The 27,720-nt window shown below is 42.7% G+C and overlaps 1 long non-coding RNA gene across 1 annotated transcript; it reads left to right on the top strand.

Moving 5' to 3' along the window:
• The first annotated feature begins 20,653 nt into the window (after positions 1-20,653).
• Positions 20,654-25,986, top strand: LOC142503356 (uncharacterized). Its single transcript, XR_012803973.1, has 3 exons — positions 20,654-20,908; positions 21,454-21,768; positions 25,539-25,986. It is a non-coding gene; the product is annotated as an uncharacterized LOC142503356 (long non-coding RNA).
• The last annotated feature ends 1,734 nt before the right edge of the window (positions 25,987-27,720 follow it).

The raw sequence follows: 27,720 nt of genomic DNA, 5'->3' as shown, positions 1-27,720 counted from the left end.
TTAATCAGAGTACTGGAAAGTGTTGCCTTAATGACAGTGTCATGTATCTTTATCAGAAGATATTCCTTCCTGCCTTGCCCTACTCTCTGGAGCCTATTCTAAATGATGTAAACCAGAGCACAGGGGGGGACTGTGGATATTTATAATATATTCCAATGTAATACAATATTTAACTTGGTAAAGATGCGGCTTGCTTTTAAACTAAAGCTGATCAATCTAAATCTACATGTAACAAGTTGACATACTCAGTACATGACATCTGACACTTTCATTAAGAGGCCACATTATATAGTACTGTATAGCCAAAAAGGTACCCAAACAGTGACTACTATACTGTCACATGTAACTTTTGAGTGCAACCATGACACCTCAACAGCAGGGTTATCTTACAGAGAGATAAACACAATCCATGCAAGAATAATATATACAGTATATTTGCACACGCATCATATGCTAGGGGTGTAAGCCATGTTCACAGTATGAAATAAAACGCATCTGACGGCTGCCACGGCTGCCACGGCTGCAGGGATGGAGCTGAAATAGCTGCTGTAACCTCTGAGCTGTGAGTGCTCAGAATGGATGTGATCCAATGTACACTTTCTTTCTAAGGCTGCAATTTATTTAATCAAAATTGCATAGTCATGGATCAAACTATGAAAATGTATTTATTACCAAGGCTATAGTAATACATCTCTAGGCAGCTATCACTGTGAATTACTATGAGAAGCCTGGGGGTGTATTTATGGGACCTGTCATAATCTTAACATATTCCTAAGAGGTATTCACTTAAGATAACATTGTCTAAATAATACTTCCAAGTAAAAGCATGTCACCGTTTTGCAGAATGAATAGGCCATGTGGAGACCAGTTACACACTAAAAAAGGCTTTTGATGACAATATATCAGTATTTATTTATCCTCGTCCGTTTTGCAGGGACATGCGATATATTACTTACTAATGCCCCCTCTCATTAAAACATGTAAGAGCATTTTTTTCTTATTGTGTAGCAATTGCACATAGTGCGCAGGCCTTTATGAAACACCCTGCCTTAAAAGCAGCACTCGCCAAATGTAGCTATATGGCGAGGGGTATATATTTCGGAACTGAAAGGCGCAGTTTCGGCTCCAAGGAACCCCGCTCCAGAGATACTACAGTCTCCGGGTGCTGGCCCCATGCTTGTCATTTTAAAGATAGCACCCGTGGTAATCCAAACGCAAGCTGCCAATGTTTCCCGTAGGCCCACGCTCTGGCAGACATTTTATTTCCCCCTGGAAAGGGAGAGCAGACGGGTACCGAAAACTGTAAATATATCAGGGACCTGGGGGTCCCCATAACTGAAAACGGGGTTCAAATGTTGTAATATTTTTATATTATTATTTTTTTAATGAGCAGCCGGGATTTGGGCTAAAAAACGTTATTTTCTGAGGTTGCTCTGTTCTGCAATGTATGACTGAGCCGTTATGTGCTTACGGCATTTAATATGTGAAGTCCTTCTTCCTCAGCTTCAGTTCTGATGGCTAAAAGACCCATTATATTTTAGAAAGAACACAGTTTGTTTTAGTGTAAACAGTATGCATTATCCCATTTAATAACTATCCTTAAGTATGCTGCTGTATTACTTTTTCACAGCTGTATTCCAATAAGCTTCAGAGTAATTGCCAATTCTCCCATCTAATAGGTTCATTATTCTTTTGGCATAATTGCAACCATTAAACGTTAAGTTAAATTTCCACTCCTACATTTACTTAGAGGAACATTTTATAATGGGAAATGCCATTATTGTACCTTAGTGGCTGTGGCTGTTATTCAAAATGTCTCTAAAAGTCAATGAGATCCACTTGAAATATGTGTCTCTCTGCTTTACTTCACAGAACTGTGCCCCTTCCTGAACCTTCTGGATATGTGCATTTTTAGGCAGCTCCTTTAGCAATTGGAGAGTCTGTCTTTTATTTAACAAGACATAAAGCTTTACAGCTTTAACATTTCCAAAGCACCACTTCCTGACTCCTATGCAATGATTCATATCCAGCAGAACAAGGTGATAGATCAATATTTAAAAAATAAATTAACCCTCATACCCTATTAGCTTTTCCAGGGCCAGGATTGATCTTTTCTCAACCCAAACATGTTCTTTTATTATAATTTACATTTTTATATGTAGATTAGACCCTCTCGATACAATTGACGAACCCTCGGTTGTAGCAATCATGGTACATTACTGCACTGTACATGCTTATTTCAGACTAGAGTTTCCTATACAGTGTAATTCGCTTGTCTAGCCTGCAATTGATGTTAAACAAGTACATTTTTAAATCTTATTGTCCAAAATTATAATGTGAAAAAGATGTATGGATTTGTGCAGCTTTTCTTAACTCTTAGAAAGGTCTTATTTACTGTAAAACAAATGTATTATTGACTATAATTGTCTACAGTAAGTAAAATGAATAAGTTAATTTATATAACACGTCTTGAACTTATTCGATGTGGATTCTGGCTGGGGTTTTCCGCTATTACTGTGAACATTTGAATGCATAAATCTAGCAAAAGAATTCATGTTCCTTATAAATTGTTACATTGTTACTTTTTTCCAATCACAGTTCTCCTAAGTCTGCATTGCAGTCCCCACCAGCAGTGAAAAAGATTGCTAAAAGGATGGGTGTCATGGGTTATTGAACCATTCCAGCCTGTGCAAAATGTATGTTATTATATAGGTTGCTTGTTATGTATGCAATGTACAATGGCTAAACGCATAGGGAGCTATGTATCAGGAACAGCTAATAGGCTTTTATTTTTTTTGCTGTAAAATTGGCGCTTAGAGATTTATTTCAAATATATATAACTTCACATCAATGTATGAAAGTATTTTGCAGCCCCCCTGGATATCAGCTTGGAATGTGTGGAGCGACTAAAAGAAGGGTATTGGGGACTAGTTACCCTATTCCAGGGGTGGCCAACTCCAGTCCTCAAGGGCCACCAACAGGTCAGGTTTTCAGGATATCTCTACTTCCGCACAGGTGGCTCAATCAGTCCCTGCTTCAGCACATGTGGCTCAATCAGTCTCGGTTTCAGCACAGATGGATCAATTCTTTGACTGAGCCACTGATTGAGCCACCTGTGCTGAAGCAGGGATATCCTGAAAACCTGACCTGTTGGTGGCCCCTGAGGACTGGAGTTGGCCACCCCTGCACTTTGCACATTTTAAATGTGGTGTCATATTTTAGTTATTTATTGCCGAACCTGAATCCAACCACTCCAAATAGAAATCTCACTTACAGCACGTGTAAATTACTAAGAACAGTTTCTCAAAACCCGATCCGATGTTTCTGGGGGTTTGACACTTCTTCCTCAAAACAGGTTTTTAGACAGTTCTTTCAGCTATTAACGTGACATTTCAGTCATTAACTGACAAATGGGCCTTTTAACCCTTTAATGTGACATGAGCTTTGCCCCTGTGACATTTCAATAGCGAAGGGATAAAACATCAGCTAAGCATTTAAGTGAATTTAAACCATTTTAACACTTGATAAAAGCTTTAATTTCCTTTTTCAATATATGATTTATTTTTTTAGGGCAAAGACTTTATGGTTTCATTTTCCGAAGGACTACAAAGTAACTGCATTCTCTGCTCATTCTCCCTCTCCTCAAGTCAGGATCTTCTCTGCCTTTGCGACTCACTCGCTTCTCTTTTGAACAGTATTTAAACTGAAACCATAGCATTAAACCATTTCCATCGGGATTGATCAATACAGTGAATAGGTATTCTTTTCAAATGCCAAGAATCCATGAGGGACATTGTTACCAGACTTCTTTCATAACCGTACAAAAGCAAACCTTTTATGTAATTACATGAAATGAAACTTCCGTTACTGCTTACAAAATGTACACCTTGCTCTGAAGTGCAAGGGGTGGCTTCATGGAATGTTCCGTTTAAATCGATTTTTGGTCCATGGTATAAAATGTTCGGGCTTTATAATAGTTCCACAGATTAAAACTGCAAAGCCGTATGAAGTTTTTACAGATGCCAAGTGTTGCTCTTTTTGACTTAAGCTTTTTTAAAACTACAGTTTGATGTACACAACGATTTGGTTCAAGGCTGAAAGCAAAAGACCATTTCAATGTGAAATCAGAAACCAGACATAGGGCCTCATTAAAAGAGTGATATCATACATTGTTATTTTTTTAAATTCAACTCTTAATGCCATTTTATTGCGTTTCTATAGAATGCGCATCCTTTGATTTCTATAGCAGGATTTAACCCACCTCCCCAGCAGTGCAAGGTCTTTGTAAGACTTTCCTGTTTGGGATAACTGGTTGCCAATATTCCCAGCAGTTTGAGCTGCAAACTGTAACAGTAGATAATGTTACCTTAGTAATATAAGAATACATTGTAGCTGTTGAGTTACACTGACTGAAGGATTGATTGAAACTGAAAGGCAGACATTTAGTGAACCCTGGGAAGCAGAATCTTTGCTGATCGATCACGGGAGAACGAATCCGTCAGCAGCAAAAGTAATTTGTTTTCCATCAAGGTAATCAAAGGCTGCACATCTTAAAACAAAAAAAGATATATATATTTTTTCAAGTGCCGCTTGGACTGCCTCTTTAAGAGTTTTGTTGGGACGCAAAAATAGCATGACCATAAAAGAAATAGCAATGTGCCAACAGCATTTCCATGTTTATGATGAAATGTAGAGCTCTACAGAGTGGTTAGTATCTGGTCTAAAATTCTGCAAATTAGGTCTTAGATTAGTGTGATTGCTTTGTGCAGAATCTGTTGCCGTTATAGGGCTGTTTGTAACAATGTTGTGTGCGTAATGTTTGCACGTATTTGCATCATCAGACACCTTTAAGAACCAATAAACACACGGATACCCAGCAAGCTTTAAGAAACCCCCCAATATTACCACAAAAAAATATATATATATATGTATATATGTGTCAAAAGGAGTGCTACTTGGCGTGGCTAAATGTATACAACAAGAAACAAAGAAGTCCAGAGCAACATCCAATGGATCAAAAATACACAGTGAAATACCTATATATCTCTTGAAAAAAGGGTAATTTAGTTAACCCTTTGGCCAAAGCGTATAAGCCTGCGAGCCACATCAAGGCATGACCAAATTCACAGGTCCTAACACTAGCTGATTAAAATTCTTATTTACCTCTATAATTAGAGGAAGAGTGGTCCTAGCATTGAACCTGTCACAACCAGCTGCATGAAAAGAAAACCTGCTTACTTGGAAAGTGGGGAGGGGCGAGCTTAAACTCTGGGAGGGAGCAGCCACTGACCTCTAAAACAGCTGAGACCAGCTGGACAAAGTTAATAAACACACAGATACCCAGCAAGCTCTAAGAAACCCCCCAAAATTACCACAATATATATATATATATATATATATATATATATATATATATATATATATAAATGTCAAAAGAAGGGCTACTGGGCGTGGCTTATTGTATAAAACAAGAAACAAAGAAGTCCAGAGCAACATCCAATGTGACAAAAATACACAGTGAAATACCTATATATCTCTTGAAAAAGTGTCATTTAGTTAACCCTTTGTCCAAAGCGTATAAGCCTGCAAGCCACATCAAGGCATGACCAAAGTTGCAGGTCCTAACACTATTAATACTATTTTCCTGTGTTATCTTAGGCTACGCTTATAGTGCCGGCAACGCAACGGTGACGTTAGACTGGGGTTGCTGGACTAAATTGGATTTTTTAAATCCACCAGCGGATTGTGGAATCCACGCATTGGCTTGTTAACCCACCAGCGGGATGTATCCAATGGCGGTTTTGAATTAATCCGCACGGATTGAAACTGGAACAACCTGTCGTCGGATTTGACACCGCGGAACGGATTTTGAATGGAAAGCTCGGGAAATGGATTTTGAAGGATTTCCCCATCGCTATCTGTCTTTATTATCGGCCGACCTCCTGATCTCACAACCAAGGTCTACATTCATTCAGAAATACCAATGGATGAAATGACTTCATGATTTATTCTTCCAATGATATCCCTAATTTCTGGTTGGATAATATACAACCTCACAAAAGGTACAGTATGTTGCATATATGTATGATGCAAAAAAAAAGAAGACAAATACTCTATACATGTTTGGCAGTGAAAGGAGATTTTTTTTTATTGAATAGAATAATATTCCAGCAAAAGCTATGAATCCATCTTCACAGGCAACTAAGTAGCCACTAGACTGTGCAGGGCATAAACTTCCATCAAATAGATGTAATTAAATCTCTTCATGATTCTCAATGTTCCAAAAAATAAAAAGTTATGACTCATGCATGTATTTCCACCTCTTTTTCTTTGCTGAAATCCTAGTGTTTTTCTTGGCTTCTTCATTGTAAATGTGCTGTTCCTGGCACCGGTTCTTCCTCTGTGTGACACTGGCACGCATCAATCAGCCGGCGAAAGTCAGACCAACCAAAAATGTTACATAAGTCAAACTCTTCGCAATGCTTAAGGGGCGCAATCCCACATAGCCGACCCGAAAACAAAACTATAACTGGCTGCTCTGAACAAATCCAACAGCGATAATATAATGATCCTCTTGGACATTACTTAGGCTACGGCCCCAGTCACTGAGTGCACGCACGCATCGGAGCACCTAGCGGCGCTTGCACCCGTTTCAGCCGCAATCTGCGGCCTAGGGGTTTGCGATGGGACGCCCGTCCAGAGAAGAGCAGGGGGAGCAAAGTCAAGATTGTGTGGCGGGGATGCGGCCATGATGTCATGTGGCTGGTTTGCCCTCATTGGCTGAACCACTTCCGTGACGTGTCCATCGCTCGGTCACCGCGGTGGTGGTCGCGCATTGCGCTTTCTGCAGGCGTGCGCAGGTAGTGATTGGGGCCGGCCCCATTGAGGGCTGTATCTTGTTCACACACGCCATTGCGCATGCAGCCGCGAGCAATGGGACCGTTGAATTTCTTAAGGGAGTGTTTGTTAATCAAGGGTTTTCTTTCTCCTTTTCCCACCCAGTCATCAGATATCTTTATTGGTTAAGGGAGGGGGGACTCTGACTGTACAATTGCTTGCTGAACACAGTGACATCACACAGTGACATCACACACAAGGGAGCAGCCAGAGGAAACTGCACCCCTCCCAAGTCTCATTTTAAAAATAATTTTAAAATACTTGTTTGGTAAAAATTTTTTTAAAAAGGCCTCTGTCACCCTGATGTGACCCCTTAAACAGGTCACTGGGATTAGTTCAATTTGCCCCTTAAAATGTTAATGGTCCTTTGTAATTCCCAGGATTCTCTTTGTCTGTACCTACTGTATGTTAGCCCCGCCCAGCAACACACTTCCTGAAGGACTTAACAGGACGCTTACCCCGCGACACTCTGTATCACCGTGTGCAGGGGATATTCACCTGGCACAGCCTGTTATACCTATAAAGTTAGACATGATGGCATTTAAACATAAACAATCCTGCTCGTGCCTCGGAGGCTGCCATAGAAATATTATTATTATTATTGTTGGTGGCCTGTAGACTGCTTAATATTTCGATTTGAAAGGTTTTAAACAAAAAGGCACAGATAGCAGCAGATATTAAGGACAGGTAATCTTCTCTATACACTGTATCTGGTTCCATTTTCTGAGAGAGTGATGCATTTATGTGAAGTACACATTACAGTGCTATAACTGGAGTATGATATTATATCTCACCTGTAGGAATATTAATAATATTGCCCCCCTTATGTGGAGTAGTAAAAATTTTTTAAAGCCCTTAGGCCCAGGGCGTCAACGCTCCATGAAGTTACTTTCCGTGACATTTATCTAACTTATAACATTAGAGCTAACAGTATATTTTTAAAGGACAATAACGTAGCATTAGGTCATGTTTTCTCCCGTTAAGGTCATAGTGTTAACGCAAATGAATGTTCATAGTGATGACATACCAACAAGGTGTTATAGCAACATCACATACTGTATCTACTCAAGGCTGCCAACACGTGGGGCTTAATGTAACGTTAGTTAGGTCAGACCTAAACTTGCTGTGACTCACATCTGGGCCCTGAAATAAGGCTTTCACAGTGTCTGGATGGGGGTAAAACCACTGCTCGTGCATGATTTAACTAACATTGTGTTATTGCTCCCTCTTCTCTCCCTCAACCTGAGATAAATGCTTATTTCGGGGTCTAGATCAGAGTAATGCTAAGATTTACTTATCCTCCAGTAGCATCAAGTTACCGCAACGCTATGCTACAATGAAGTGACATTAAGCGTATGCTAATGAGATGAAGTCCTGCTGTTTTTTTTGCATATACTGTAACTGCTTTGTGGATAGCAAGTTAACTCAGGGAACATAACACCGGTTCTTGTTTTAGGTAACGACCCGTTATGAGCCCTGATTGAAATTGAGTGTCGGAACGGCCACGTGACTGTGGCAACCCTTAACGCAGAAACGCAGGAGTCCTCGTCTTCCATTCTCCTTCACTGCAGATGGCGTCCGGCACTACAATGGGAACGCAAGGCGCCATCAAAGCTGAGAAAGAAGCACTCTTTGGGTCTGACAGTCAGTAAGGTCATGGGACCGCTGAGTGATCTTTTTCAGCTTCGATCGCGCCTTCCCATTGGAGTTCAGGACGCCATCTGCAGTGAAGGGGAAATAAAGAGTGACCCCGTCTTGGGGCACTCAAAGGGTTAACTGGGCGTTGTAGATCTTGACCTAAATTCTGTAATTTGTCAATCAATTTCTTGATGTTTCATAATATAAAATGTGTGGAGTTGCCTGGCATATTTAGACCCAAAAGCCAAAATGTGAATAAAATAATAAAATAACATTTATCCAAGATAGCAAAGAATTTGCAAATGTGGTGGCCATTTTTACCTTTAACTAAAATATTTGGTATCATTTTCACCCAAAAACAGAAGTATTGGAGGATTTTCTAAAAACGTTGATTAAGTGAAAAGGTACTTTATGTGAATACCAACAATTTTGGACGTAATAAAGGGAACTGCGTCTTCAGTTCATATTTTTTTCATCAGTGGTCTACAGTATGAAGTGATTGAACAATAAAATGCCTGGAATTGTATCAGATATACACTACATTTTTATATGGGACTTGTATGTTCTGTGACCAGCATCCTGACACATGCATTTTTTATGATTTCCCATTTGGGGCGAAAAGATCACAATATTACAATTTTACATTTGCTACTGGGAAATATAAATGGATTAAGATGCCTCTATATCACCGGGATTTACAGGTTATCTAAGAAAAATGGATGTGACACTTTTCTGAAATGTTCTGCAATAAATGTTATTTCTTCAAACAATAGAGAGATACACTACATTTTCATTGTGCCAGGCAATATCAAAGACATTAATGCTTCAATCAATCTCGTGATAGGAAAAAAACACTGCTCCCCTCATCACAGAGCAGCTGCCAAGGCAGACAGGGTAAAATCTAATCTAATAGGGGGAAAGAAAGTCTGTCGGTTGCAATACACACTTTCATTCCAATCTAACAGGGTGTCAACTCATTTCTCATCTCTCCCGTCTTACTTGGCAGGTGATACTTGTGCAGTTTTAATATGCCGACCTCACTAGAAAGGGTACTTTCATGTAGCATCTTACAGCGCGTGCCAATCTTTTTATAACTTATGGCAGGGGTTCTCAACGCCCACCCTCATGGACCCCAAACAGGTCAGGTTTTAAGGTTATCCCTGCTTCAGCACAGGGGCTGCAGTCTTCGACTGAGCCACCTGTGCTGAAGCAAGGATATCACGAAAACTTAACCTGTTGGTGGCCGTTGGGTACTGGACTTGCCCACCCTTGCCCTAGACAATGAATGGTCCTTATACAAGGGAAGAGAAGCACGTTCATAAGAAAGTCAGAACCTCAAAATCTCAGTCCAAATCTATCCTTCAGAACGCACTATGATGGCTAATACAGGCATTGCAGAATATTGGTGCATTGCAAACAGCTCCTCGGATCGAAGGGTCTAATGCGGTTATTCTTATCGCTGCATTTTTCTTAGTCCATAGTGCCAAGCTGTAATGTATTTGCCATATATTTTTAAATCCCATCAAGGGCATTTGATGTATTGCAAGGGAACCTAAGCATGATTTACAAAGAAGGCCATTTTAAAAATGACACCCCCCCCCCCCCCCCCCCTGCAGCTCAGACAAATGTTACGGAAAAAGTCTCTTACAATTCAAATAAAATTGAACGGTGAAAAACAAGGAAAGAGCGTGGACTGCCGGGTTATTGATTAGGGATTTTGTAAACAAGAGAGTTTTTCACTAACTCTTTCTTTTATTATAACTAATGAATAACTTAAATCATTAGAGACATCTGCTCTTTTTTAATAAAATGTACTTGTATGAGACAGGGTTTGGCAGTTTAGGTAATGCATTTATTATAATGTATTGTGAGGTTTTGATTGGAGACTTTAATTGGTTCTGGCTAAGCAAAGTATTCGGGCTGTGATAAGAACAAATAAGACTCCGTTATGGGGAATCAGTCGGAGAAATTCCAGGTTGGGAAGAGACGTAGCTGCTGGTGACGCTTGCAAAGCAATGAGGAGAAACAAGTCTGTTACCGACCAGCCCAAAGCGACTCACAACACACTGCTCTCGTAGAACGTGGAACATAGCTGAGTACTGTGCAATTGCAGAGTAATGTCTAGTAGGCCCTTCAAGCACTGGAGAGAATGAACATGTTTATAACAATTAGAAACATCAATTCTTCATTGTGTAAATATATACTGTGTATATATATATATATATATATATGTGTAACGGGTATTCCACCCCACCCAATCGCATATATAGTGTGAGTGCGGGGAACATACGGTGTTACCATAGGTGTGGTGCATTACCTGTTGGCTCACAGGAGGGCTGAGCTTCCGCCACGGGGAACCTGGGACATAACACAATACTAACGGTGATCACTTACACGATGCAGCGCCTCCACCTGCGATGGCTCCCACCAGAGGGGGAGTGGTTCCTCGCAGGACAATCAATAATAACATACACGGTGAGGTAAAATAACTAAGGACTTTACTAACATGCAAACAACATATCACGCAATACCTTTATATAACCTGTGTCCCTCTCTAGAGGAGACACCTACTGCGTCGCGCAGGACGCTTCCCCAACACCAGGTGATCCCACCCAGTGTCCCGAGAATCCCACCCAATGTCCCGCACTCTTGGAGAGAACGTGGGTGACTGCGCAGTCACAGTTACACTAAGGGCCCCGTTGGTGCACTTATGACTGTATGGTACCTGCCGAGCACTCCGGTACTCGGATCAGCAACTGGCTTCGCAAAGGGTCAGACGTGTGATGAATCCGTCTGATCCTCCAACCGAACTCCTTTGTATGCAGACCACCAGGGCGGTCTCACTCCGGAATAGTCTCTGCGGACCCCAACGTTGGTCCGAACCGCTTCACAGGAACCGCAGCGTCCGCTGAGTCCCTAACTAACACTTGGTACTATCGTGACAGGAACCCTAACCTAGGGCCTGTCCCTGTAGTACAGCAACCTGTAGTGGCTTGGGGAACTCCTATGGGCCTGCAGGGGTTATGGCCTGTCCCACTCCCCTAACTACCCAAGTCCCTTCAGCCTCACTAAATGCTTGCAGCCAACGTGCTGCGCAACAAGGTGCCTGCCTGTCAGACCTCACAGCACTAACAGCCGTGACTCTGACAAGGCAGCACTCTATACTAAGGGCAGCGTCCCTATCTTGGGCCTCCCTAAGCACTTACCCACTAAGCTAGTGGGGAGTTGGGGCCTACCTGGGGTGTGGGTACCTATGTGGGGCAGGAGCTGCACTCGCTCCCCGCACCCTTCCTTCCCTCACAGCTCCCTGACTCCAACTCTCTTTAACCTTTCTTTCCCAGCTCCCACTAATGTAAGTGGCAGGGTCCCTAACCTGAGGGCTGTCCCTGGCAACACTCACCTTACTGGGGAGCTGAGCTATCTCGGGCCCTGGGGATACTGGCCTAGTACAGGGAGTCCCTGACTCCTGTACCCTACCTCCTTCCCTGGGCTGCTCCGGTCTCTGACTCACTAGTGTGCTCTTTTGCCCGCGAAATGTATCCACTTGCTCTCCTGGCAGTCCTGCAGCCCTATAGGCTCCTATGAAGCACCTGGGGTGCTTGGCCCTAAGCCTCATGGGAGTTTTAGTCCCGTGGAGGCTGTACTTACATTGGGGCCGCGTGCGCGCCTTCCCTATGCCTGCACTAGCTCCTAATGGCCGCCACAACATCTCCCTACCTATCCTTACTCTCGTGCGATTCTTCCCTGCCCTCGCGCGATCTTCTGCACATGTGCGACTATCTCGGGCCGCCGGGGACTCTCTGCGCATGCGCGAACCGGCGCAACATGGCGGCCCCCTGTGCAAGAGCCGCCGGAGATCTCCTGCACTCCGGCAAGCTCCCTCTTCGGCCCCCACCCTCCGGAATGGCCGTCGGGTCTGCCGCTGGCCTCTGGCAGTACCCGACAGCGTCCGTGGCCACGGAGGCTCCCTGGGGGGTCGAGGGGAGAAAAAGGTGACCTGGCTACACTTGTATAAACAATACGATACCGTACCGCAGTCTGGTAATCAGGAGACAGCACCCAGTAAGTGGTTCGTCAATATTGCACACCCCTGAGGAAGGTCCCGTTTTGGAGGACCGAAACGTTGGGTTTCTTGATGTATCACCTCTGTAACTAATATACTTATTTTGACGAACCACTTACTGGGTGCTGTCTCCTGATTACCAGACTGCGGAACGGTATCGTATTGTTATATTATCTATATGGGACATGCACCAACAGCTTACCAGCACCTACAGGAGTGCTAACAGAGCCATTTTGAATATATATATATATATATATATATATATATATATATATATATATACCTCCACACACCCCACCTTGTGTAATTAGAAACATTCCCCGCCTTGTGTATCACCAGAGATTATTCTATGTGTGAAGGCATACCGAATGAAACAGGTGAAGAGCAGAATGCACAAAGGGTGTATAACAACCAGTCAATATCAGCAAAACCTTAAACAAATGTCCGCCTCACCTGAACGTGTCATGTTTATTGAGCTGTAATTACTACATTAAGCCTATGTTTAGAGTGAGTCCTGTTTTCAGTTTTATTCTGCAGTCTTCTAACCACACAGGACATAAAGGGAGAACGTGAGGTCAGGATTGCAGCAGTAAGTCCAGCGACATTTAGATTCTGTATTCTCGTATTCTTCTGGCTTCTTTTCTTCAGGAAATTATTTGTTGTTTATCATGACATTTTGTGCCCATACATTTTCTGAGACAAACGAATGAATAGAGTGAGTGTCCTCCCTGGGTTTCAGGTTTCCATCCGCAACATACAGTACAGTACATTAAAGAGTTGCACCTTGGGCTTGGGAAGCAGAGAGAACTACTGTATATCATCAATGTTACAAAACTGCCATATAAGTGAAATAAACAACAATTTGCTTCTTTTGTAGTGTGGACATGTGCAGGATTCAACTCCTGAGGAAGCCCATCCAATGAACAGGCGAAACGCGTAGAGTGGTACCGCCTACAATGTGACGCAGCTGGGGAAGAGGACTCCTGGGCATCCCACGCATACACCAACGATCCGCTGTAACGCCGCGACCGGAAGTGACGACATCGTCTCGCGACCGGAAGTGAGGCAGCGTCCCCGCTAACGGAGGTGGTGATCGAATTGGAGCTCCAGACGGAGGTGGTTTGGTGAGAGACGCTGTCTATCTTCATCCAAGCCGCGTCACTTTAGCTTTTATATCTATCAAATGCAAAACAACTGTCCTGCGCTTCCGCCGCACCGCTGGTGCACCAAGGGTGTCAGACCGTCACTGTGCTGGTCAAGAGGGAGCCTGTGAGGGACCCTAGAGTGACCGGAGTTTACGGAAAGGTAATACAGTGAAGAAACTCTTACCTTTAATCTCCACTCCGGTCTGGGTCTTGCTCTCTCTCTCTTCCGGCGTCCGCGTGCTGCCTTGGATGTATGCAGATGGATGGTGTGTGGAAAAGGCGCCACTGCGCATGACAGACCTGTGGAGTTCTGTCATGCGCAGTGGCGCCTTTTCCACACACCATCGATCTTTATAGCTATCAATGCTGTTTTTACTTTGATACACTGTAAGTGTGCATTTTACCAGATTTTTGATAAAGGGTCATACCGACAGATCTGTACTATGTGTGTTCTTCTCCCTCTCTCGCTGAGGTATATCCCGTGAGGTACAAGAGCCAGTGACACGCACCCATCAGTATATTGATCTCTATTGCCTGAAAACTACTATCTTCTTGTGAGTAGGAATAACACAAGAGCCAAGCTATACAGGCATACCCCGCTTTAAGGACACTCACTTTAAGTACACTCGCGAGTAAGGACATATCGCCCAATAGGCAAATGGCAGCTCACGCATGCGCCTGTCATCACGTCCTGAACAGCAATACCAGCTCCCTACCTGTACTGAAGCTGTGCGCAAGCGGGGAGACTATAGAGCCTGTTACAAATGCGTTATTTACATCAGTTATACGCGTATGTGACGATTGTAGTACAGTACGTGCATCGATAAGTGGGGAAAAGGGAGTGCTTCACTTTAAGTACATTTTCGCTTTACATACATGCTCCGGTCCCATTGCGTACGTTAATGCGGGGTATGCCTGTATAGGGTTAATCCCAGCACTGTTTATATTTCTGCACTTAGAGCATTTTTATGTGTTTTTCTCCCTATGCCCCCCCCTGGATCGTGTGATACAAGTTCTACTCTTTGGGGATAAGTGAAAACAACCCCACCAGAGGGCTGAAGCAGAGGGGTATTACATTTAATTTCTTATCACTTGTGAGTCATATATTGCACAGTTATATCACATCGAGTCACTTGATATATTTTAGGGCTTAGCGCCTTGTTTACACCTTTTTGCTGCACAGGGTTCAAGCAATGACACAATTACCCAAGGCCACTTTACATAGAGAGAAAATGCAATGATTCTGCGTTGTATTCATTTACTAAATAAATTCATGTACTGCAGCATCAACGACCTCCGCTTCTTCAGCGACAAAGAAGGTTTACAAAAATAGTTACTCTAATGTGATTCCAGCGCTAAAACATGATGGCGTCTTCTTTTCTCAGTCTATTTAACCGTTTGGGGTTTATTTTTTTTGCATTAATGCTGTATAATGGTATATACAGGAGCTGTGTCAATTAGTATTGGACCTTTGGTGTTTTTAGACATGAAATTACGAAACGTAAAAAAATAAAGATTACCCAAAATATTATTTTGTGTATGAATAGAGATGGGGTGGCCAAGTCCAGTCCTCAAGGGCCACCAACAGGTCAGGTTTTACAGATATCCCAGCTTCAGCTCAGGTGGCTCAATCAGTAGCTCTGAGCTATCTGAGCTCTGAGCAATTGACTGAGCTACTGATTGAGCCACCTGTGCTGAAGCAGGGATATCCCCAATACTGGCCTGTTGAGGACTGGAGTTGACCACCCCTGGAACAGTGTTTGTAAAGCTGCACAAAGTTTAGCAACTAGGATACATCATACCTTAGTTTATTATTTACCTAATATTAAATATTTACCTTTAACACGACAGTTTTAGGGACTGCGTGAGCAGACGTTATATACAGTACATGGAAAAATATTATTCGGATTACATGTGTTCATCTATGAAAGGGTATGTTCAATGTAAGCCCACAAAATACAGGTATTCCCAATAACATCTTCATCCTGAACTAAACCTCTGCAGGGACCAGCACATTGATGCAAAATGTATTTAATCATTTGGACTTTTCTAAATTTAATGAGCAATCTTTATTTTGTTGAAACTATAGTGAATACGGGGCTTCACACTGTATAATAGAATAGCACAGACACAATAAACAATATGTCTGTTCCGAAGCGTTTACAATCTCATGTTTAGCGCCAATGTCAGAGGTAGATAAAGGGACGTGACCAAAACCCAGAGTCACACGGCGAATCGATGCAAATCATGCTTGCTTAGGCTAAAATCTAATTGGTGCACATTTTACAGCCACACGTAAAATAAGATGTGTTAACTCAAAGTTAGGATAAGGAAATGAGCTAGGGTGAAGAGAGCGGGAAAAAAGGTGATCAGTCACATTATACCAGGGCTTCTCAACTCTAGTTCTGAAGGCCCCCCAACAGGTCAGGTTTTCAGGATATTCCAGCTTTAGCACGGGTGGCTCAACCAGTGGCTCAGTAGAACTGAGCCACTGATTGAGCCACTGGTGCTGAAGCAGGGATATCCTGAAAACCTGACCTGCTTGAGGAGGTCTTGAGGACTGGAGTTGAGAACCCCTGAATTATATCCATCTGCTGCTGCTGCTGCTGCTGCTGCTGCTGCTGCTGCTGCTGCTGCTGCTGCTGCTGCTGCTGCTGCTGCTGCTGCTGCTGCTGCTGCTGCTGCTGCTGCTGCTGCTGCTGCTGCTGCTGCGTGGGATGCAATCCATTGATTTTAGGCTTTTCTGGAATAAACGTTCTGTACTGGGAGAGAGAAAAACACCTGACCATACAATCTCGAGAGGCACAAAGGCAGTACGAAGCAGCAAGATTTCTCCACAGGGTCTTTAACTCATGTCAGAAGACAAAACATGGTTGATGGATTTAAGGCCTGTTATTGTTTTCTAGTTTGGTTCTATGTTTCTCTGCATTGACTCTAAACTATATATAAAAATAGGTGCCAGTGAATTGTTACAGGTATTAAAATGAGGCAGTGCACTGCCAGAGGTAACAGAAGGAGGCTCACGGTTTGTAGCAAAAAAAGTTCATTTTCTTTTTTTCTGTAATAAATTAACTTTTTTTTGCTACAAACCATGAGCCTCCTTCTGTTCCCTCTGGCAGTGCACTGCCTTATTTTCCTACCTGTTCCTGCTGCTTACCTGGGAGATTGCACGCCTAAGAAAATTCTGATGTTGGATACCCCAGGAGAAACTGAGTGAGTGCACTTTATGGGTCGCTGTACCCTTTCTTTCTCCTCTGATTAATGGGACTTTGGTCTGTACTACTTATTTATGGTGCCGCTGGCATTAGGTACTAGTCCCCTAACCCTATTAGGGCTACGTTATGCTATATGCTTATATGGAAGGAGTTCATCCCAACTGCAGTTTATTATTCTAAACAGGACTTGGTTTTTTTGATGCACTGGCTTTCTACACAAGCTAGTGAATTGTTAACCCCAAGTAACAGTGGGCTGAGATGTAAGGAAGAGCAGACAAGTAGATAGTTTTAAAATAGTCAGGAAGGCTTGTGTAACGAGTTAATTGTGACTCTTTTTAATTCTGAGTAATCTCATAGGGAGCTCGAGAATTGGTTCAAACACGATAGAAAAGTCGAGTTGCTGTAGCACCAGGTTCAGATCCCATGGAGAAAAGGGGATCCTAACAGTAGTCCTAATCCTAGACCGTGCTTTAATACATTTACAGACCATGGGATCTAATCCAATCTGTTAATGATAGAATGCACCTAATGCAGATACTTGGACCTTAAGAGATGCTGGTTTTAAATCCTTCTGGAATCCTTGCTGAAGAAAGTCAGTATATTAGGGACTTCCAGCTGCAAGGGGTCTATCTTTCATAATTTACACGAATGTATAAAATGTCCTTCCTATGCGATAATAGATTCTAGAAGTCACTAGCTTTCTGGAATGCAAAAGTGTTGATATACAGTAACTTCATTGGAGAAACCGTGTCCTTAATTACATCCTTTCAAGTTCCACGCCGTCAATTTGAACAATTAAAGATTGGGGAAGCAAAGAGGAACATGAGTCAATGCAGGGACTGTCGGAAGAACCCACGGCTCTTGTACTGACCGGTCCGCAAACCATGTCTTTCTGGACCAATACGGCGCTATTAGGAGAAACTGAGCCCTGTCTCTTTTGAGGTTTGAGTTTGTTCATGACTTGCTGAAGCAGAGGGAATGGGGGGGAAATGTAACAGAGACGGAAATCCCAAGTGATCGAGAAAGTATCCCTGGCTAAAGCTTTCGGGTCGTGCCATCCTGGCACGTACATCTGTACGTTCCTGTTGACCGCTGATGCCATGAGGTTTACCCCATTGCCGAACTAACGAATTGAAAATGTTCTGGTCTAGTTCCCCTTCTCTGGGGGCATCGAATGGCTTCTGAGAAAGTCGGCATCGTTATGTCTGACTCCTGAAATGAAGGCTGCAGAGTCAGTGACTCCCCTAGAAAATATCTGGATTATGTTTATGAATTGATACAGTTTTGGTAAATGGTACAGTCTGTATCTACTGCTAATTTACTAAAAGTGGGGGCATGAATCGGACACCGAAAGTAGTGTGCTTTGCTTACCGAGGAAAGGGAGTAAGCTATATAAAGTAATCTAATGTAGTAACATGTATTTTCACAGATTTCAGGCAAACAACATGTATACAAGTATCATTTTCTCCTAGTGAGCCTGCTTTAACCTGTGTTTCCAAATAAGCTTACCAGGGCATGATCATATTCTATTCATTCTTATTATGAGCTTTCTCCATTAACATCATGGTTGTAGCATCAATGCACAAGATTCCCTATCATTTATTTTATCCAAAATGTGTAATACTGTCAACCACTATTTGTATTTGAAATAAGCATGTGTACACGCTGTGGGACCTCACATAGGGGAGCTGTAATGTGCATTTTCTTCAATATTACTGCATATTTCCATTGGTGTTGTTATAACAGATCTTCGTAAATCAACCTTACGTTCGAAGATTTTAGAAGAAATAACAACAGGTTGTTAGAAATCCATCTAAATACAAATGTGGCAAGGTCTGAATACGGATACATAAAGAATCAAATATAAATACAGATTCATATTCTTTGCAAATTCTTGTGAGTGACACAACTGACACTACAGTGACAGTAACAATGTATTATTATGTAATGTGTAGGCAGAGGTAGTTGAATTCATGAGATGGTGGTCCCATAGATTGAAGTATAATCCACATTCCATCTTTACAACACACGTGTGAAATCTCTAAATGGAAGCTTCTGTATATGGCTTTAGCAGATCCAGCTGAGGAACAGTCTTTAAAAGCCAGAATGTATCTGAATAATTATGTTTCACTGGTCAGTTCCTGAATTAAGCCCAATGGGGATGAGATCTATTTTATTTATTCCTAAAATATTTCAACAAGAAAAAAATACCTTGAGTTACCTCTCATCTACTTTGTCCTGGGCACAGAGTAAAGTTGACAACATTACAATTTACAGTTCCAAATACATGGGAAACAATCAAAGTCTTGAAGGCACTTAGACAGGAAGTGGATTTGAGGGACTTTGGCAAATTATCTCAGCTGCGGGATGATCAGTAAGAGAGGGAAGAGCGACCAGACCCTTTATGGAACCTTGGGACTAAAAGCAGGTTTCTGGATGTGGATCTAAGGAGATAGTCCTGTGTATAATAGGAGTGAGAAGCCTATTGAGATAATTGGGTAACTTGTTAAGAGTGCTAGAAGGTAAGACAGGAAAGATGTACAGTACATTACATCTGGACTCAAGGGATAGCCAACCTAGTTCAGTTAAACAATTTCTTAAAAATGCAGGTCTCCTCAAAGACAGAGATACAAAGTAGAGTGTTCTACTCACAAGTTCATAATGAAGTTCTCCATTTAATGTGACCGCCAAGAACAGTGGAATAGCAACGTTTCAGGTCCCATATGGACCTTTCATCACCTTTCCACTGTTCTTGGCGGTCACATTAAATGGAGAACTTCATTATGAACGTGTGAGTAGAACTCTACTTTGTATCTCTGTCTTAGAGGAGACCGGCACTTTGAAGAAATGGTTTGTCTGTGTTGTGTTGGCTGTTCTCCTCGCCTGAGGCCGTTTCCCCGCACTTCGGAATTGAACCTAGTTCAGTTAACATATCACATGAGATTACATGTTCCTGTTTTTTTCTAAAATGTCATGCATGGTTTGAATCTGGGTCCATTAGCCTACACGGGAAACACATTAACCAGGTCTCTGCCAGAGGGGTCTGCAACGCTATTGCAAAGTGATGCATTGCAGACTGGTCACTCATCAAAGGGTTTTACGGTGTAAAGGACCTGATATGATATGCAAGAAGCATCTGCGATTTCCCAGGAAACAAATATTTGAAGGATTAATTACAAAACTACTAATTAAAAATGTAGTGCAAAATGTTGAGAGAGTATATACCAGGATTGGAAATAGGATTCATTTCCATTCGCATACAATTGTTTACTCATTTGAATATTTATATGCATACAAATTGTGAAAATACTAAACTGCCGGCAGACTCGTGTGGATTTCTTTTCTATCTAGCAGCAAGGGATAAAATGCAACAGAAAAATGATGTATTTGGGTCTTCAAAATTCAGAATCAATAGATTCATTTAACATGTTGTAGCCAACGTTTTGGTCTCTCACTTGCAAGAATATTCCTGTGAGATATCAGTAACTTGGTTTAATATTTGTATATTCTATGCCAATCCGTCATTTTGTTTTTTAATTTGCATATACAGCAGGTTAACCACCTGAGAATCTTGACATTAGTGCTGCAGTCCTCCACAGCACGGTGGCGCCATCTAAATATCCATGCTGGGCTAATTATCTACAGCCAAATGAAGAAGAAACGGTATAATATTTTTGAATTATAAATCTATTTTGTTAACGTCTGCATCAGCTCACACACATTTTCCAGGGATATTTGATGACTGTACAGCTCACACACATTTTCCAGGGATATTTGATGACTGTACAGTTGACACACATTTTTAAAGATTGCTTAATTTGCTGACCGAACAATTTTGCATTACCTACTTTGCACATGGCATGACCAGTATGGATTTATGCCAACCTAAGGATCTTTAGAGGTTTTTTTTTCATGAAAACAGACCATCACAGGGGAGAAGGAGTGGCTCAGTGAGTAAAGACACTGACTGACACTGAGATTGCTGCAGGGGAGCCTGGTTCAATTCCCGGTGTCGGCTCCTTGTGACCTTGGGCAAGTCACTTTATCTCCCTGTGCCTCAGGCACCAAAAACATAGATTGTAAGCTCCACGGGGCAGGGACCTGTGCCTGCAAAATGTCTCTGTAAAGCGCTGCGTACAATTAGCAGCGCTATACAAGAACATGCTATTATTATTATTATTATTATTATTATCGCTTCCCAACAGCTAAGTAGAACCAGTTGTTCATCTTTTTGCTTATGTATTTCAGGTTCACAAATAAGTTGTGGTGAGTACTAAGTGACAAAAAACCCTCTGGCAAACAGAGTACAGTACAGAAATGATAAACACTTCTGAGCACAGTTACATTGACCCAAACTTACCGTACCCCGTAGTCACACAGCATACAGTGCTTCCACTGCAGCTAGGGGTTCTGGGTAATGACATGCAAATCAGCATTTATAGCCTATCACTTTTTGCTTCTTACCCACTGTAACAAAGTGCGTATTTCCCACTAGGCCGCGGCCAAAGGTGGCGAAATTGTGGTGGAGGACAGTGGCGGATTTCCCATTTGGCCCGACCTAAGGCGGCAACATTTTGAGGCCGCACAATTTGGAGGCGGCATGCGCGACCGGTGTACGCCGCCAGCGAGAGCATCCACTTTGCACCCACTCATGCGAGATCGACACTTATCGGCCGGCAGCGTGACATCACAGGGCATCACGTTGCCATGGCAATGGGACGGTGTGGCGCTGGAAGAGGAGGGTGGCGCCAGATAAGTCTAGCAATAGAAATGTGGACGTTCCGGTGCAAAGGGCTGCAACAAAAAATAGGTAAAAGTATGTGGAAGATAAAAAACTAAAACACTAAACGTTCTCAACACTGATACAGTGTGAATGTGCACAGCACGTAAATACAGCTCAATATAGGAAATGTCCTCAGGGATATTTGATGCGTAGACTCCTTCTGCAAGCTTCAGATGGTGGAGCACTGCATTCAATTAAAGGAATACAAAGAACAGCATAGCATAATACCGTTTTAATAAACAATTTTAAAAGAAACTTGCGTTTGCAAACCCTGGTTTGGAATTTGGCAGCCGGACTTTACATTGGACTTTTATTAATTTTATTATTTATAGTGTGTTATACTGGTTTTTTTAGGTTCATTTATCATTGTGGTTTTTATTTGGATTATTACTGTGAGTGTGAGTTTATGAGGAGATCCAGACTGTTAAAGTGTTGTAGCGCTTCCTAAACCGCCTTTCCTTTGGCATCAGATAAGTGCCTAAGGGCGCCATTTTTTTAAAATCCGCCACTGGTTTTTGCTCTAACTATAATGGATATTAGTGATGAGATGCAAGTTATATGCAAATGAGATGTTATCATATCATCTCCTATTCGTTAAAGCCCATTAAGTTAGCACAGGGACTTAACATTATGTTATTTAAGTCATAGTTTAAGTTGGCGTTTCTCCCATCCAGACCCTAGAACAGGGCTTCTGCAGTGTCTGGGTGTAACGCGACAGTTTGGGATAATGTAAATAACATTGTTATTTCCCTGCATTATTTCCCTCTCCTCCGTATACTACAGGGTCTGGATAGGAGTAAAAGACTTATGTTAGGATCAGGTCACATTATTGGAATTTAGGCCTTCCTTGGATGGCTACTGGTTTCTTTGAGCGGTTAACTGCCCCCAGGGGGTTACCTGGGTGGGCTCAATCGGGGTTCACCCCTCCCCTTTCTACCCAGTGATAGTGATGACACCACAGAAAGCCCAGAGGGTATATATAGTCCAACCCTTTGTTCTGGAAGCAGATTCCTCAGCGTTCTGACAGGGGTCCTCACTGTAAGTCCTGTATAGACGTTTCTATGTGTCTAGTCTGCAGCTAGCTTTGCCTATTGTTACTGTTTATTATTTTCCAGATTAGTAACTTGCCCCGACCTTCAGTAAACACCTGTTAGGGGATCACGATCCGTCTAAGTTTGTAGGAGAAGGATGCATTGCTGCTCTGTCCCGTGGTTCCACAACAACCTGTAGTTCGTCTAGTATCACTGTCTCCCTACCAGCTATTTCACTAAGTCCTTAAGCAATGAGTAATGAGTAACTAAGCCTATGTACCTCCTCTTGATAGGACCGAAACCTACTAGAGGATGATTCCTTGAATGTATTATTTGCCACGTGTATTGTGAATGTCTATGTGAATGATGTGTTTGGACGGCTGATTAATAACCACCTTTTCTTTTATAAAAGTTCCTGGCGCCCATTTCTCGATTGCACTTTCATCAAGCCCAGTCACCACTTACCCACGCCCAGTCAGCACTTACCCACGCCCAGTCAGTACTTACCCACGCCCAGTCAACACTTACCCACGCCTAGTCAACACTTACCCCACCCAGTCACCACTTACCCATGCCCAGTCAGCACTTACCCACGCCCAGTCACCACTTACCACACCCAGTCACCACTTACCCACACCCAGTCAGCACTTACCTACGCCCAGTCAGCACTTACCCACGCCCAGTCAGCACTTACCCACGCCCAGTCACCACTTACCAACGCCAAGCTAGCACTTACCAACGCCAAGCTAGCACTTACCCACGCCCAGTCAGCAATTGTCCATGCCCAGTCAGCACTTAATCACGCCCAGTCAGCACTTACCCACGCCGAGTCAGCACTTACCCACTCCCAATCAGCACTTACCCACACCCAGTTAGCACTTACCCACACCCAGTCAGCACTTACCCACGCCCAGTCACCACCTATATGGCTGAGACTGATAAATTATGGATTACGCGACTAATCTGACGTGACACCATTCATCGCAGGGGAATGGGGTTTACAGGAAGATAATGCAATGTTAACCCACAAAAATGTGACATTAACGCTATTCTGAGATGCAGTGTGGATGTTGTTTCGCACTTAATTAGCTTTGATGATAGGGCATTAAGTCAGGGAACAGAACGTCTGTTCCTGTTTTAGGTAATGTCACTTTATGTTCCCTGATTTAATGCAGTTTAGTGCACCTAGGCTTCGGAGTGCTCATATGCTTGTCATTACCCAGAACCCTCGGCTGCATTAGAAGCAGTGCATGATGTGTGATTATGGCTGAAGTAAGGCAGGGCACCTGTCTGACATGTAAATGTACTCATAACGGATCTTAATTGTTACTGCTTATGTTCGTCTAATGCACTTTATTAATGGTATACCTATCATGTTTCGATACTATTGTTTGCACTGTGCTGGGGGATTGTTAATTATATGTAGGTAATACAAATTAGGAGCAATTTGTGCAAATTATGAGATCCTCCTCGGTGTAGTAATTAACATGAAGGTATAATAAAGTGGAATTTAATGAGCTTGTTTCGTTTTTGCTGATTTTACCTTCAGTAAAAACAAAGCAAATTGCTAATTGTGTTCAAGTAACCCCCCCCCCCCCCCCTCCCTCCTCCTCGCAACAGGTCAGGTTTTCAGGATATCCTCATTTCAGCACAGGTGGCTCAATCGGTCCCTGCTTCAGCTGGGATATCCTAAAAACCTGACCTGTTCGGGGGGGCTTGAGGACTGGAGTTGAGCACCCTTGTGATAGGGTAATCAAGGTATGTTAGTACATTTGTCTTAGTGCTCAGATACCAACTGATTAGAAAACGAGCAGAACAGAATTACCATAAAGAGGTCTAATCAGAACAAGCCTTTGCAAGCTGCATGCCGAGCATAATGATTCTCGCAGAAGGTACTCTGCCGAAGAATAAATGTCACTAACTGAATCTGAAAACTTGGCCACCATATTGAATCTTTCCCAAATTAGAGACAACCAGTCCCACTGGTAGCAGGAAATAATTTCTCAAGCCAGTAAAGAGACTGGGATATGGAGCACGGGGAGGGAGGCTCCTGTTATGTGAGCCTGACTCCATGGGACTTCTCTATCGTAATCAATCCCAGGCTAAGATAAGCACCTCCTGTGGGTGACGCCCAGGAACCCTACGTGGGGATTCATGACCTTAGATATTTAGCGAGTTGTATTTTTGCTGATGATCCCTGATTTGTATTAAGTTCGTGAATGTTTTCATGAATATTATTTTGTTTTGCAAATGTTCCTGGCATCTATCCTTTGTGTCCCTTTAATCTCACCCAGCCTGGCAAGAGCCTACTGTTTCTCTTACCCTGAGAGTTTATATACAGGCGAAGCTAGTATTGTCTAAACGTTTTGGTGTAAACCCTAAGGCCAGCAATAAGGGTGGTATATATTTGTGTATATATATGTGTGCGGCAGTGTCAGAGTGCATGTTTGTCACAGATTTTGTTAGTACCTGGGAAACACACGCTGACACATAGGACTGCTAACAGCTCTGGCTCCTAAAAATATGAGAACACAGAAATCACCAGGTGCTCCTGCGGGTGTTCCAGACGGGAGGAAATAATACAGTATAATAAAACAAAAATACAGAATATGAAATAGAAAATAAAGATAAAATAATATACAACCAGTGTTCAGATTGCAGCTCGACCTTCAATGGATCTTCCTTATAGATCCTTATATAGTTGCAGTGTCCCGTGATGCTCAGTGCTGCTGCTACTAGTGACACGTTCTGTATTGTGATTCACAGCTTGCCGTAGGTGCATTTCCAGAAGCCCGCTGTGCCCGCAGCGTGACGCAGTCACGTGGTGCGGAATACTGGTGGAGAGAACCAAACCCGGAAGTCCTGCGGTGGCTGACAGTGGAGGAAGCGCCGGCGCAGCCTGACCCCCCTGCAGCAGCCACTACGCATACAGGTTACATCTCCCACAACGGACACAGACTGAGCTCTATCTCCATTGCCTGATTTCTGGGGCTTGTCTGTAAGTTCCCACTGCATCCGTGTGCTTCCTGATGTTCATCAACTAAACCTTTTTTGCCATTTTCTACACCTGTGTGGCTATTCTTAATTTCAACCACTGTGTCATGTGTGCATTTTCTTTTGCATCATTCTCCCATCCCATGGGACTACAGCAGTAGCTATTTGTACACATTTCTTTTTATCCACTGTATATGTTCCCAGTCCCAGCTGCATCATTTCCCTATCATACAGGATTGCACTATCATCTGTGTTATTGTTCTCTCTCCTCATATGTTCATCCTGGTGTCTGCGTTCCCTGACTTCTGGACACTCCTAAAAATATGGGCTGGCTCCTAAGTTGTTTTTTTGTCCAGCCCTGGTTGGACTGCACTGTGATTTATCACCGGGTGATCGACGTTTCAATCCCCAGCTGGACTTTTCTAAAGATGTCGGACAGTGAAAAACAATGACTATTTGAGTACTTGAGTTTTAAATACTCTTAAAGACAGGGAACTATTGCCTGCACGGTCCAAAGTAGGAACTCTTTTATTATTTATTAATGCAGAATCAGCGTTTTGGTTCCTATTAGGACCTTTGTCAAGTAGAAACGTAACTAGCACAGGCGAGCTATCCCACGTCCTAGTCTTTCTTTTCATTACTTGTTATATACTTCTGCAGTAAATGGGTTAAATGCGGGAGGTTTGCAGGAGAACAGTAACATTTTTATAGTAGCCAGTCCCTCCTTAAGCAAACAGGACATGCTTTTGATGGTTGACTCATTGCTAGAATGACAAACATCTAAAATAAAGAAATCTGGTATTCTTTTTGTTTTGACAAAGAAGGCAACATAACATCTATCTGCCAGAATATAGTGAGGTCAATTGTGACATCATAATAGAATGAGTTGTGGGCAAATTCTGACTGCTGCTGTGGGTCAGAAGCAGCCATTATCATTCATTGACCATCATCATTCATTGGTCAACACGCTGCCCACCTTGGTTAGGAATGCAACTGAGCAGAAAAGTGTGGCCAGAAATGTGAGGTCATCAGTGACATCAGAATGGGAGGGTGTGGCTAAGTTGCAGCTGCTGCCATTTGCCTGGAGTAGTCACTACTCATTGATCAAAAGACTCAGCATTGTGAGGTCACGTGAGCTCACCGGGACATCATAATACACTGAATGTTGGGGACCTATAAATGCTGAAGCCGGGATGAGTTATCATTCATTCATCAGCATGGAGCAAAAGAGGAGGAGAGTTTCCTTGTAACTGCATCAATAACATCCCGATGAGCAATGGAGGCACAGAGAGATGTGAGTGCAGTTTATTCTAACAAGGGACAAGCGATGGGAGGCCAGTCCATATGTGCATGTCGAATTTCAGAGTTGTTGAATTGGCTGAATATTCTCCTTAAAGCATCAATATACCTGTAAGGGAGTGAAGGAGTTAACTCCCTTTACCTGAGCTAGGGGGTGCATTGAATGAACTCCTGATTAAACAGGGTTTAAAAAACTGGAAGTGAGCACCTGTCAGAGTCTCTGTTGGAGTCTCTGTTCCTGGTTTGCAGAGAGGAAGCTCACAGAGGATCGCCTGTGACCCAGCTGGGATTTACACCCAGCTTAGTGGAGCTCCAGCCCGGAGGGATCCAGGCTTATTCACCAGAGGGATTTGCATGGGAACAGTAGGGAACCCAGAGCCCCACTCAGCAGAGAAGCCTCCCAGGGCAAGAGACTTCCTGGGAGCAGCAGGACTGCAACGCCTGCATCTAGAGAAACCGGAGACACGGACCAGCACAGTCAAATAAGACCATCCTATATTTTGCTCATTGATAAATTGTAATATGTTTTTGGGACTGGGAACTGGTCTATCCAGCCAGTCAGATAGTTAGGGATGGGTCAGTCTAGTAAGTCTCCAAAATGGAGTAGGCTTTGATTTTATGCTTTATGTTTTGGCTTAAAGGGACAGTACCCGAT

This window comes from Ascaphus truei, chromosome 10 (genome assembly GCF_040206685.1).
Source record: "Ascaphus truei isolate aAscTru1 chromosome 10, aAscTru1.hap1, whole genome shotgun sequence".
Lineage (NCBI taxonomy): Eukaryota > Metazoa > Chordata > Amphibia > Anura > Ascaphidae > Ascaphus > Ascaphus truei.
The sequence above is the reverse complement of the archived record's forward strand: the minus strand, read 5'-3'. Positions and strand labels throughout refer to the sequence as shown.